General features: G+C 49.2%; 1 non-coding gene across 1 annotated transcript; it reads right to left on the reverse strand.

Annotated features, from left to right (window-relative positions):
* Nucleotides 1-9,192: 9,192 nt before the first annotated feature.
* On the reverse strand, nt 9,193-9,264 carry trnae-uuc (transfer RNA glutamic acid (anticodon UUC)). The gene has a single exon. It is a non-coding gene; the product is annotated as a tRNA-Glu (tRNA).
* Nucleotides 9,265-9,737: the final 473 nt, after the last annotated feature.

Raw genomic sequence — 9,737 nt, forward strand, 5'->3', positions numbered from 1 at the left:
TCCTGGAGCTTGAAGCTGCTCACTCTCTCCACTTCGGATCCCTCTATGAGGATTGGTCCGTGTTCCTTCGTCTTACCCTTCCACAATCAGCTCTTTCCTCTTACTGATGTTGAGTGCCAGGTTTTTGCTGCGGCATCACTCCACTAGTTTACATATTTCACTGCAGTACCCCTTCCCGTTTCTGTCTGAGATTCTACCAACAATGGTTGTATCATCAGCAAATTTATAGTTGATATTTGAGCTATGCCCAGCCTCACAGTCCTAAGTATATAGAGAGAAGAGCAGTGGGCAAAGCGCACACCCTGAGGTGCGCCAGTGTTATTCGTCAGCGAGGAGGAGATGTAATCACCAATCCGCACAGATCTTCCGGTTAGGAGGTCGAGGACCCAATTGCTGAGAGAAGTACAGAGGCCCATGTTCTGTAAGTTATCAAACAGCATTGTGGGAATGATGGCGTTAAATGCTGAGCCGTAGACGATGAATACAATCCCGGCATAGGGTTTGTGTTCTCCAAGTCGTCTAAGGCTGTCTGAGGAGACATTGAAATTGCATTGACCTATTGCGGCGATAGGCAAACGGTAGTGAGTCCAGGTCCATGCTGAGGCAGGAGTTCAGTCCAGTCATGACGAACCTCTCAAAGCATTTCGTTACTGTTGATGTGAGTACTATTGGGCGACAGTCATTAAGGCAGCTCACATTTTTCTTCGTAGGCACTGGTATAGCTGATGACTTTTTGAAGTAAGTCGGAACATCCGGCCGTGCCAGTGAGAAACGCCCGATATATGGTTGGTACAGGTTTTCAGAGCTTTACCACGTATTCTGTCGGGGCCATGGGCCTTGCGAATGTTCATCACCTTTAAAAAGAGCCTAACGTCGGCGGTCGAGACAGCAAACACAGGGTCACAGGGTTCAACAGGCATCTTCCCAGCTGCAGTTATGAGCTTTTGAGACAGACTCACTGGGAAGAGAGATGACAGCGAGGACGGGGAAGTAAATCACTTGAATTACTTTTATTGAAGATCTAAGGTCATCCTCTCATACTTCACAAAGATAAATTGGGCAGCCCGGAAGATATTCTTACGAGTTTCTGTTACATACCACAACGCTGTTCCCAGATTCTGATAATTTCCGGAGCCAGGAAAATCCTTTTTTTTCCGCAAAGTGTGCTCTCCCTGTGGATCGGCGTATCGCTGTCAGTGGATGCTCACACTAACATTGGGATAACTCAGTGAGACGGGTGTGTGACCGCAGACGAGCGTGGATGTTTGTCCTTCTTGGGGACCACACCCGGACGGCTAATGGTGATGGCTGACTCACGGCATCTGATGCCCCCCACCACGCAGTCCACGTATAAACCTTTCCCTTCACACAAACGGCCCACCCGGGGAGGCGACAACGGAGTGATTCTGTTGATGGTATCGAGCGGCACCTTCCTCACGGCTCGGCCCGCTCGGCTTCCCGATGGCTGCGGCGGGCTGTGGTGGTCCCCGTTGTGGGCTGTTCTGGGCCAACTCGTTCTGTAGCAGGCCTTGTGGCTTGCCAGGCTCTGGTCGTACGAGTCACACAGGCTTTTTCTTCAGTTTCCTCTTCGGCCTCGATGATACGAGTTCAGGTTGGCAGCGAGCGGGGCGACGCTGGAACGCCGTTCGGGGTTGGGGAGCTAAATTGCCCTGCCATCTCCGTCTCAGACATCGATAATGGTGACGTCGTGCGCAGATGCTGCTGATGGCAATCCGTCGTCAGGGCCTTTACAAAGGTAGGGCGGGCCATCTCTTCCTGGGCCTCGGGAATGAACTGCGGGTAGCCATGCTGAGCACAGTGGCGGAGATCTTCTGCGAAAGTCCCCAGACTTCTTCCCAGACGACGCCATCTACTGCCCAGGTCTGCTCTCATTTCTTCCTCAAATAGCCTCAGCTCAAAACGCCGCTCCAGCCGGCGTTATGTCAAGCAGAGGTCCCAAGCCGTCCCTCTCCAGGACGGTGCACCGCACTCTCGGTAAAGCAAATCATTCAATAAAACTGTGAAAATGCTCTCATTAAGTTCGTGTAAAGGAGAAAATATTATTCAGTTTCAAAAGTTAACTTTGACTCCAGAACAGTAGGTGCATATGTGGGTAACGCAACGGAACAGAGAGACAGAGAGAGAGAGAGAGCAGCGCAAAGAAAGAGAGAGAGATTTTGTCCATCATGTCAGGAAAACTATGGGAGAGAGTTTTTAAATTGTTAAAACCGTTGCACTGCGACAGTTCTATCTGGGACCACGTCAGAAGTCCGTGTCCAGTGGTATGAACAAGCGTAAGAAACTGGATGCCCATGAGGCTGAATCATTCAGGGAATCAATCAGGCAGCATCTCTGTCAAATAGAAAACAGTCAACGTTTACGCCGAGACCTTTCATGAGGTCCAGAAATGAAAGACTAGAAAAGAGAGAGATCGGCGTAAAAAGGTGGGGGAGGAGAGAACGAAGTACTGGATAATAGTTTAGAGGTGTAATCGGGAGGGCGGCTGGTGAAGAAAATAACTGGGATGTCGATAAGTGAAAGAGGTAAAAGAATGGAGAAGGGGGAATAAGTCAGTAGATGACAGATGGTCAGGAAACGAAGGGAAAGAGGAGGAACACAGCGGCAGCTGATCGGCAGGTAAGTAGATGAGGCGTGAGGAAGTAATTGGAGTGGGGAATGCTGAGGGAGAGGGGGCGGGGCAGTTACCGGAAGTTCAACAAATCGATGTTCATGCTATCAGTTTGGAAACTACCCAAACTAATCACAAGGCGTTGTGTATCCAACTTCAGTGTAGACTCATCGCGGCAGTAGAGAATGCGATAGACAGACATCTGTGATTGTGAATGGGAAATTGAATTGAAACGGATGCCACCGGAAGATTCCACTTTTTCTAGTGGATGGAGCGTGCGCGCTCGGCGATGCGGTCTTTCAAACTACGTAGGGTCTCACCTATATACAGGACACCACACCAGAACCAAAGAATACAGTATATGTCCTCTACTCACAGGTGAAGTGTCACCTCACCGAGAAGGTCTGTTTGGGGCCCTGAATGCTTGTGGGACAGGTGGGTGCAGGGGCAGGTTTGGCACTTGTGAAGCTCGCAGAGAAAACCTCAAGGAGGGCGATCAGTGTGGAGGGAAGAATGGACAAGGGAGTCGCGTAGGGAGCGGAAGTGTCGGGGTGGGGAAAGATATGTTTGGTACTAGTATCCGGTTTGAGATGGCGAAAGATACGGAGATTTGTGTGCTGGACGCAGGAGCTGTCGGTGTAGGAGATGAGGACCAGAGGAAACCTCTCCCTTTTGGGGCCGCGGGTGGATGGGCTGAGGGCAGACGGAAGATGGACGGAATAAATGTGGATTAGGGCAGCATTGCTGGGGAAGAAAGGAAGAAGGAGGGCAGCTCATTAGTTCTGGAATGAAAAGCCTCATCTTGAGAGCAGAAACGTCTGAGACGGAGGAACCTAGAGAAGGAATGGAGTAGGTATGGTCCAGGTAGATGTGAGAATCAGTGGGTTTATAAAAGCTGTCAGTGGATATACGGCCTCCTGAGATGAAGAAAGAAAGATCCAGAAAGGGGTTCGACGAGTCAGTAAATGGACTAAGTAAATTTGACAGCAGTTGCAGGAAGCAGCACCAATGCATTCGTCAGTATAGTGTCAGAAGAGATGGGAAGCGATACCGGTGCAGGCTTGGAACATGGACTGTTCCACATTCCCGGCAGTGGGTAGGGGATAGGTCCATTGTACATTTTGCTTATTGCAAATGTTATTCTGTAAAGGAGTGACAAAACTTCAACAATTATTTTGGCTTTGTTGAAGTTGTACCTCAAATATGGTGTAAAATCCGGCTCCCCATACTAACACGGGTTATACAGACCAAAGAACAAACTGCCGGAGGAACTCAGTGTCTGTGGAGGGAAATGGACCGTCAACATTTCGGGCCGAGACCCTCCCTCTGGACTGAAAGTGGACGTGAAATTGTCAAAGAAAAGAGGTGAGGGGTGGGTATAGGGTCGTACTGGAGAGGGAGAGTTTGATCAGGATGAGTGGGAGGCCGTGGGGTAGAAGTGTTGACAGGGGTTGGGAGCTGAGTGTTGGGGGCAGCACGGAGCTGCAAATGATGGTGCCAAGAGGAGGCAGCCCACCGACTCCACGGTGACAGGTTTCAACAGATTTAAAAATAAACATTTTCAAAATGATTTACAAATTGATCACGTCAGCCAAGTGCGATCACGGGTTGCAACACCTTGATTTACTGAGTGAATTTATTGTGAAAACAATGGAAATTGTGATGTGACTAAGGGTTGTCAATTACGAATTGCATTCCTGCAGCAAAGGGGATATTGTTTCAAACTCCATCAGACCCAACTCTCCACCTCACCTTGTGTCAGTGCGACTCTTGTCCATCGGCTGAGCAGACAGACTGAGAGTAAAGCGGTCTCTCCACTCTGATTCTCCACCAATTGTAATCACAGGTCATCCCTCTGTAACCTTATCTCTCACTCCCGATACGAGAAACCATCCTCAGCTTGTTCGAGTAAAGTGTACCAGACTTCGTCCTGGGTCGTTAACATGTTTACGTTCATCACCACTGTGACAAATGTTTATTCTGATAAAATAAACTTCTGCCATCTGTTTGTCCTACATAGAACAGAGAAAGGTAAAGAACAGGAACAGACCCTTCGGCCCACATTGACTGTGCTCACCATGACGTCATATTAAACGGAACCCACCTACCAACACTTGGTCAGTCCCCCTACATTCCCTGACTGTCCGTGTGTCAACCCTCACAACAGTAATCTGGGGCTTCTGAGATCTCAGTTCTCAGAAACGTTTTGACCATCTGTGTGGATTTGTTGGAACCGACAAAAGCGACTGAACCTTCAAAGTTGTTCTCATCAATTGCAACGTGCTTCCACTGTAAATCTGTTCCTTCAGAGGAACCGTTTGACAGACACAACAAATTGAATTGTGACAGTGTAGCTTGTGGTATTGTATTGAATCGCCGATTGGTAACATTGTCACCAGGATTATAAACTCTTGACGAAATTTAAGTGGGAGGGTCTCTGCCGAGAGTGTATCTATTTGTGCTGATAAATAAACACTTCCATATCCACAAACCTCACCAGTATCTTAAGTGACTTATTCACAGTTAAAAATCTTGGGTAGTCTTTCAGTATCAACCTGTAATGTCCATCAAGCTCAGAAATGTAAGGGGGTGTCAAAAAGCAAGAATGTGTTGGGGAGACAGATATGAAATTTTATTTATCTATGTATGATTTCCACCGCTCTGTATCACACTGCATTGGCCCTTAAATTCGTAACACTGACCTCTCTTTCACCAAAGCACTATATCAACTCCTAATCTAATCCGACAGTCCCCTCTTTCTGCACAGTGCTGCATCAGTCCTGAAACCGATCCCACTGCCTCTGTCTGTCTCCACAGTACTGTATCAGACGGTCAACTAATCGCTGTTTGCCACAGCACAAATACCACTCCCCCATTTCTCTGCAAATCACTGTATCACCCCATAACGTAATCCCACTGCCCCATTTCTCTTCTCATTACTGTATCTGCCCCTGTTTCTCTCCCTAAACTGTTCCAATTGCCAGCTCTTTCTCCACAGCACTATGTCGACCCCGAAATTAATCCCATGGCTCCCTTTTTCTCCAGTAATGCATCGGCCTTTAAACTGTTCTCAGTAACACCGCGTTCTTCACAACACTGTAACAGAGAGTGAGGGAGGGAGTGCTATAGAGAGAGAGAAAGTGGAGGGACGGGGAGAGAGACAGAGAGAGACGGAAGGAGGGAGGGAGTGAAAGGGGAGAGGGAGAGAAGGAGAGAGGAAAGGAGACACACAGGGAGAGACAGAGGCGCAAGGAGTGCAGAAAGACACAAATTATATGATTATTTGATGGGGACTCTCGCTTTGTTCCAGTGGAATGATTTGCCTCGCGTTGTCGCTCAGTGATGACTCCGATGCTCTCTCAGTATTTCCACGTCCAACCATTTGTTACCGTATCCACAGGGGACTCTCCCGTTCCCTCACTCCTGCGTTGAGCCGTTGCCTCCTCTCACCATGACCGAGTCTGCCGTTCCTGCGCACATGTCTCTCGTCCTGCCAGTGACCACAGTGACACGACCTGCCTTTTGCCCATCACCCAGAAATCTACCTCTCTCTAAAATACACACAACCGCTGCCTGTACACCGGTTCGTTAATGCAAATATCGAATCAGCCAATCACGTAGCACTACCTCAATGCATAAAAGTGTGGAAACAAGATAAAGACGTTCAGATCTTGTTGAGCCCAAACTTCAGAAAAGGGAAGACAGAAACTCAAACTGACAAATGTTTGACAGAATTGCGCAGAGGAGCTTTTCTGAATGTGCAAAAGGTATGCACTTTCAATATCTGTGATTAATTTCGGAGAAATGTATACAATACACATCCTGAAATTCTTTCTTCACAAACATCCACGAAAACAGAGGAGAGGCCCAAACAATGATGATAGTTAAAACGTCGGAGCCCTCAAAGCCCCCACCCCAGCACCCCCTCCCACACACACAAGCAACAGCAAAGCAAAGAACCCCCATACCCCAACAGCAAGGGATACCATCAGCCCCCACCCCCACAGAACACTCTGGCGCGCAGCAAAGCATCAATAAAAACACAGACTTGCACTGACCCAAGGACTACCCGTTCACCCGGTATTCGACATACCACAGGCTCTCTCTCACTAATAATGGAAAAAGAGGTGTATCCGTTTCACAGCGACATGTGAGAGTGAAAAAAGTCTCACTGAGGTTATAAGTCCGTTGACTCGATTCTTCTCGAGATCTGCGCCCAGAGTGTCGGCACCAAAAACCCGCAGCTCTTCGTCACAACACCCGGCAACCAACCCGATACTCACGATGCTCCGGGGCAAGGTCACGTCCCCAGAGTGTCGGCACCAAAAACCCGCAGCTCTTCGTCACAACACCCGGCAGCCAACCCGATACTCACGATGCTCCGGGGCAAGGTCACGTCCCCAGAGTGTAGGCACCAAAAACCCGCAGCTCTTCGTCACAACACCCGGCAGCCAACCCGATACTCACGATGCTCCGGGGCAAGGTCACGTCCCCAGAGTGTAGGCACCAAAAACCCGCAGCTCTTCGTCACAACACCCGGCAGCCAACCCGATACTCACGATGCTCCGGGGCAAGGTCACGTCCCCAGAGCCGGGAAATCCCGAATCCCTGAAGGCGTGCTCGCCTTCCAGGGATATCAAAATGCGGCCGGTGGTGACCCCCTGACAGTGGCTCCCATTCCCGCATATAACCAAAGTGAGCGTGTAACTCCAGGTCAGGGTCTTGAAAGGAACCCCCAAACCCTGAAACGTTACAGGAAGGGATATCAAAGATAGAAGTAAAGTTGTCTCATGCGTCATCTGTTGTCGGCCCCCTACCAACACATACTGCACTCTCCCCTACAACTCCTCACAGCCCCCCACTTCGCTCTCGTGACTACACCCCTCCCACGCCTGAAACCACCACGGTGGGCTTCAAAGCTGAACAGGTCAGAAGACAGCTGAGACGTCTCCACCCAAGCAAGGCTGCAGGCCCGGATGGTGTCAGCCCCCAGGGCGCTCAACACCTGTGCCCCCCCAGCTATGTGGAGTACTTCACCATGTCTTCAACCTGAGCCTGAGTCTCCAGAGGGTTCCTGTGCTGTGGAAGACGTCCTGCCTTGTTCCTGTACCGAAGCTCCAGTGGCTTCAATGACTACAGACCGGTGGCATTGACCTCCCACATCATGAAGACCCTGGACAGACTTGTTCCAGAGCAGCTCCGTCTTATGGATAGGCCACACTTAGACGCCCTCCACTTTGCCTATCAGCCCCGACTAGGAGTTGAGGATGCCATCGTCTACCTGCTGAACCGTGTCTACACCCACCCGGGCAAGCCGGCGAGCACTGTGAGCGTCATAGACTTTTACTTCTCCTGTGCGTTCAACACCATCCGCCCAGCTCTGCTGGGTGAGAAGCTGACAGTGATGCAGCTGGATGTTTCCCTGGTGTCATTGATTATTGATTACCTGACTGGCAGACCACAGTACGTGGGCTTGCAACACAGTGTGTCAGACAGAGTGGTCAGCAGCACTGGGGATCCACAGGGGACTGTCCTGTCTCCCTTTCTCTTCAACATCTACACCTCAGACTTCAACTACTGCACACATCTTGCCATCTTCAGAAGTTTTCTGATGACTCTGCCATAGTGTGATGCATCAGCAAGGGAGAGGAGGCTGAGTGCAGGGCTACAGTGGGAAAATTTGTTACATGGTGTGAGCAGAATAATGTGCAGCTTAATGTGAAAAAAACCTAAGGAGCTGGTGGTGGACCTGAGAAGGGCTAAGAAAGCTAACGATTACCCCTGTTTCCATCCAAGGGGACAGCGTGGACATATATAACCATATAACAATCACAGCACGGAAACAGGCCATCTCGGCCCTCGTAGTCCGTGCCGAATGACATGGTGGAGGACGGAGGATTACAAATACCTGGGCATACGATTTGACAATAAACTGGACTGGTCAATGAACAATAAGACTGTCTACAAGAAGAGTCAGAGCCGTCTCTGTTGTCTTAGGATACTGAAGTCCTTTAACATCTGCGGGACGATGCTGAGGATGTTCTACGAGTCTGTGGTGGCCAATGCTATGATGTTTGCTGTTGTGTGCTGGGGCAGCAGGCTGAGGGTAGCAGACACCAACAGAATCAACAAACTCATTCGTAAGGCCAGTGAAGTTGTGGTGGTGGAACTGGACTCTTTAACGGTGGTGTCTGAAAAGAGGATGCTGTCCAACTTGCACGTCATCTTGGAAAATGACTCCCATCCGCTCAATGATGTACTGGTTCGGCACAGGAGAACATTCAGCCAGAGACTCATTCCACCGAGATGTAACACTGAGCGTCACAGGAAGTCATTCCTGCCTGCGGTCAACAAACTCCTCTCTCGGACACTCTGAGCCAAAGGGCTGGTCCTGGACTAATGTCCACTTGACATAATTTACTATTATGGCTTAATTATTAATGGTTTTATATTGCTATATTTCTACACTGTTCTTGGTTGGAGCGACAATAACGAAACTCAATTTCCCTCGGGATCAATGCAGTATGTTGTCTGATTAAATTACAGCAGGCAATATCTTAATATTCCCTGACCGGGAATCGAACCCGGGCCGCGGCGGTGAAAGCGCCGAATCCTAACCACTAGACCACCAGGGAAACTGATGATGCGTTGCACACTGCAATAGATACTAACAGATCAGAAAAAATACGAAACAAAACCGATCGATAAATAATAATCATCATCATGAATAAATGTGATAAATATGGTCATGTAACTACTGCTCAGCACTTTGCATATCTTTTGTTCACCCGGCGCTTCTGGTTAAGGGACACTCTGGACTCTGAATGAATCAGTCAGAAACACTCGCTCTGCAGTGTCTTGATAAAGATGGTGACATTTAGATTCTCTTATGAGCTTTGGGTCATTTTTGTTTCTGCCTGTCGCCTCGAAACAACTCAGTAGCCGGCCCTCCGATTCCCGCGACAGTGTTGCCGATACATCTGATGTCTTGTTCCTCACCCTCCGCCTGGATGGAGGTAGGAGAAATAAAATCAGACGTTCAGAATGCCTGAAATATGGTCTGGGGTGGAATGGTAGGCTTTCCTGATCGTGCCCTAACTGTGGTCGT

This window comes from Hypanus sabinus, unplaced genomic scaffold (genome assembly GCF_030144855.1).
Source record: "Hypanus sabinus isolate sHypSab1 unplaced genomic scaffold, sHypSab1.hap1 scaffold_635, whole genome shotgun sequence".
Lineage (NCBI taxonomy): Eukaryota > Metazoa > Chordata > Chondrichthyes > Myliobatiformes > Dasyatidae > Hypanus > Hypanus sabinus.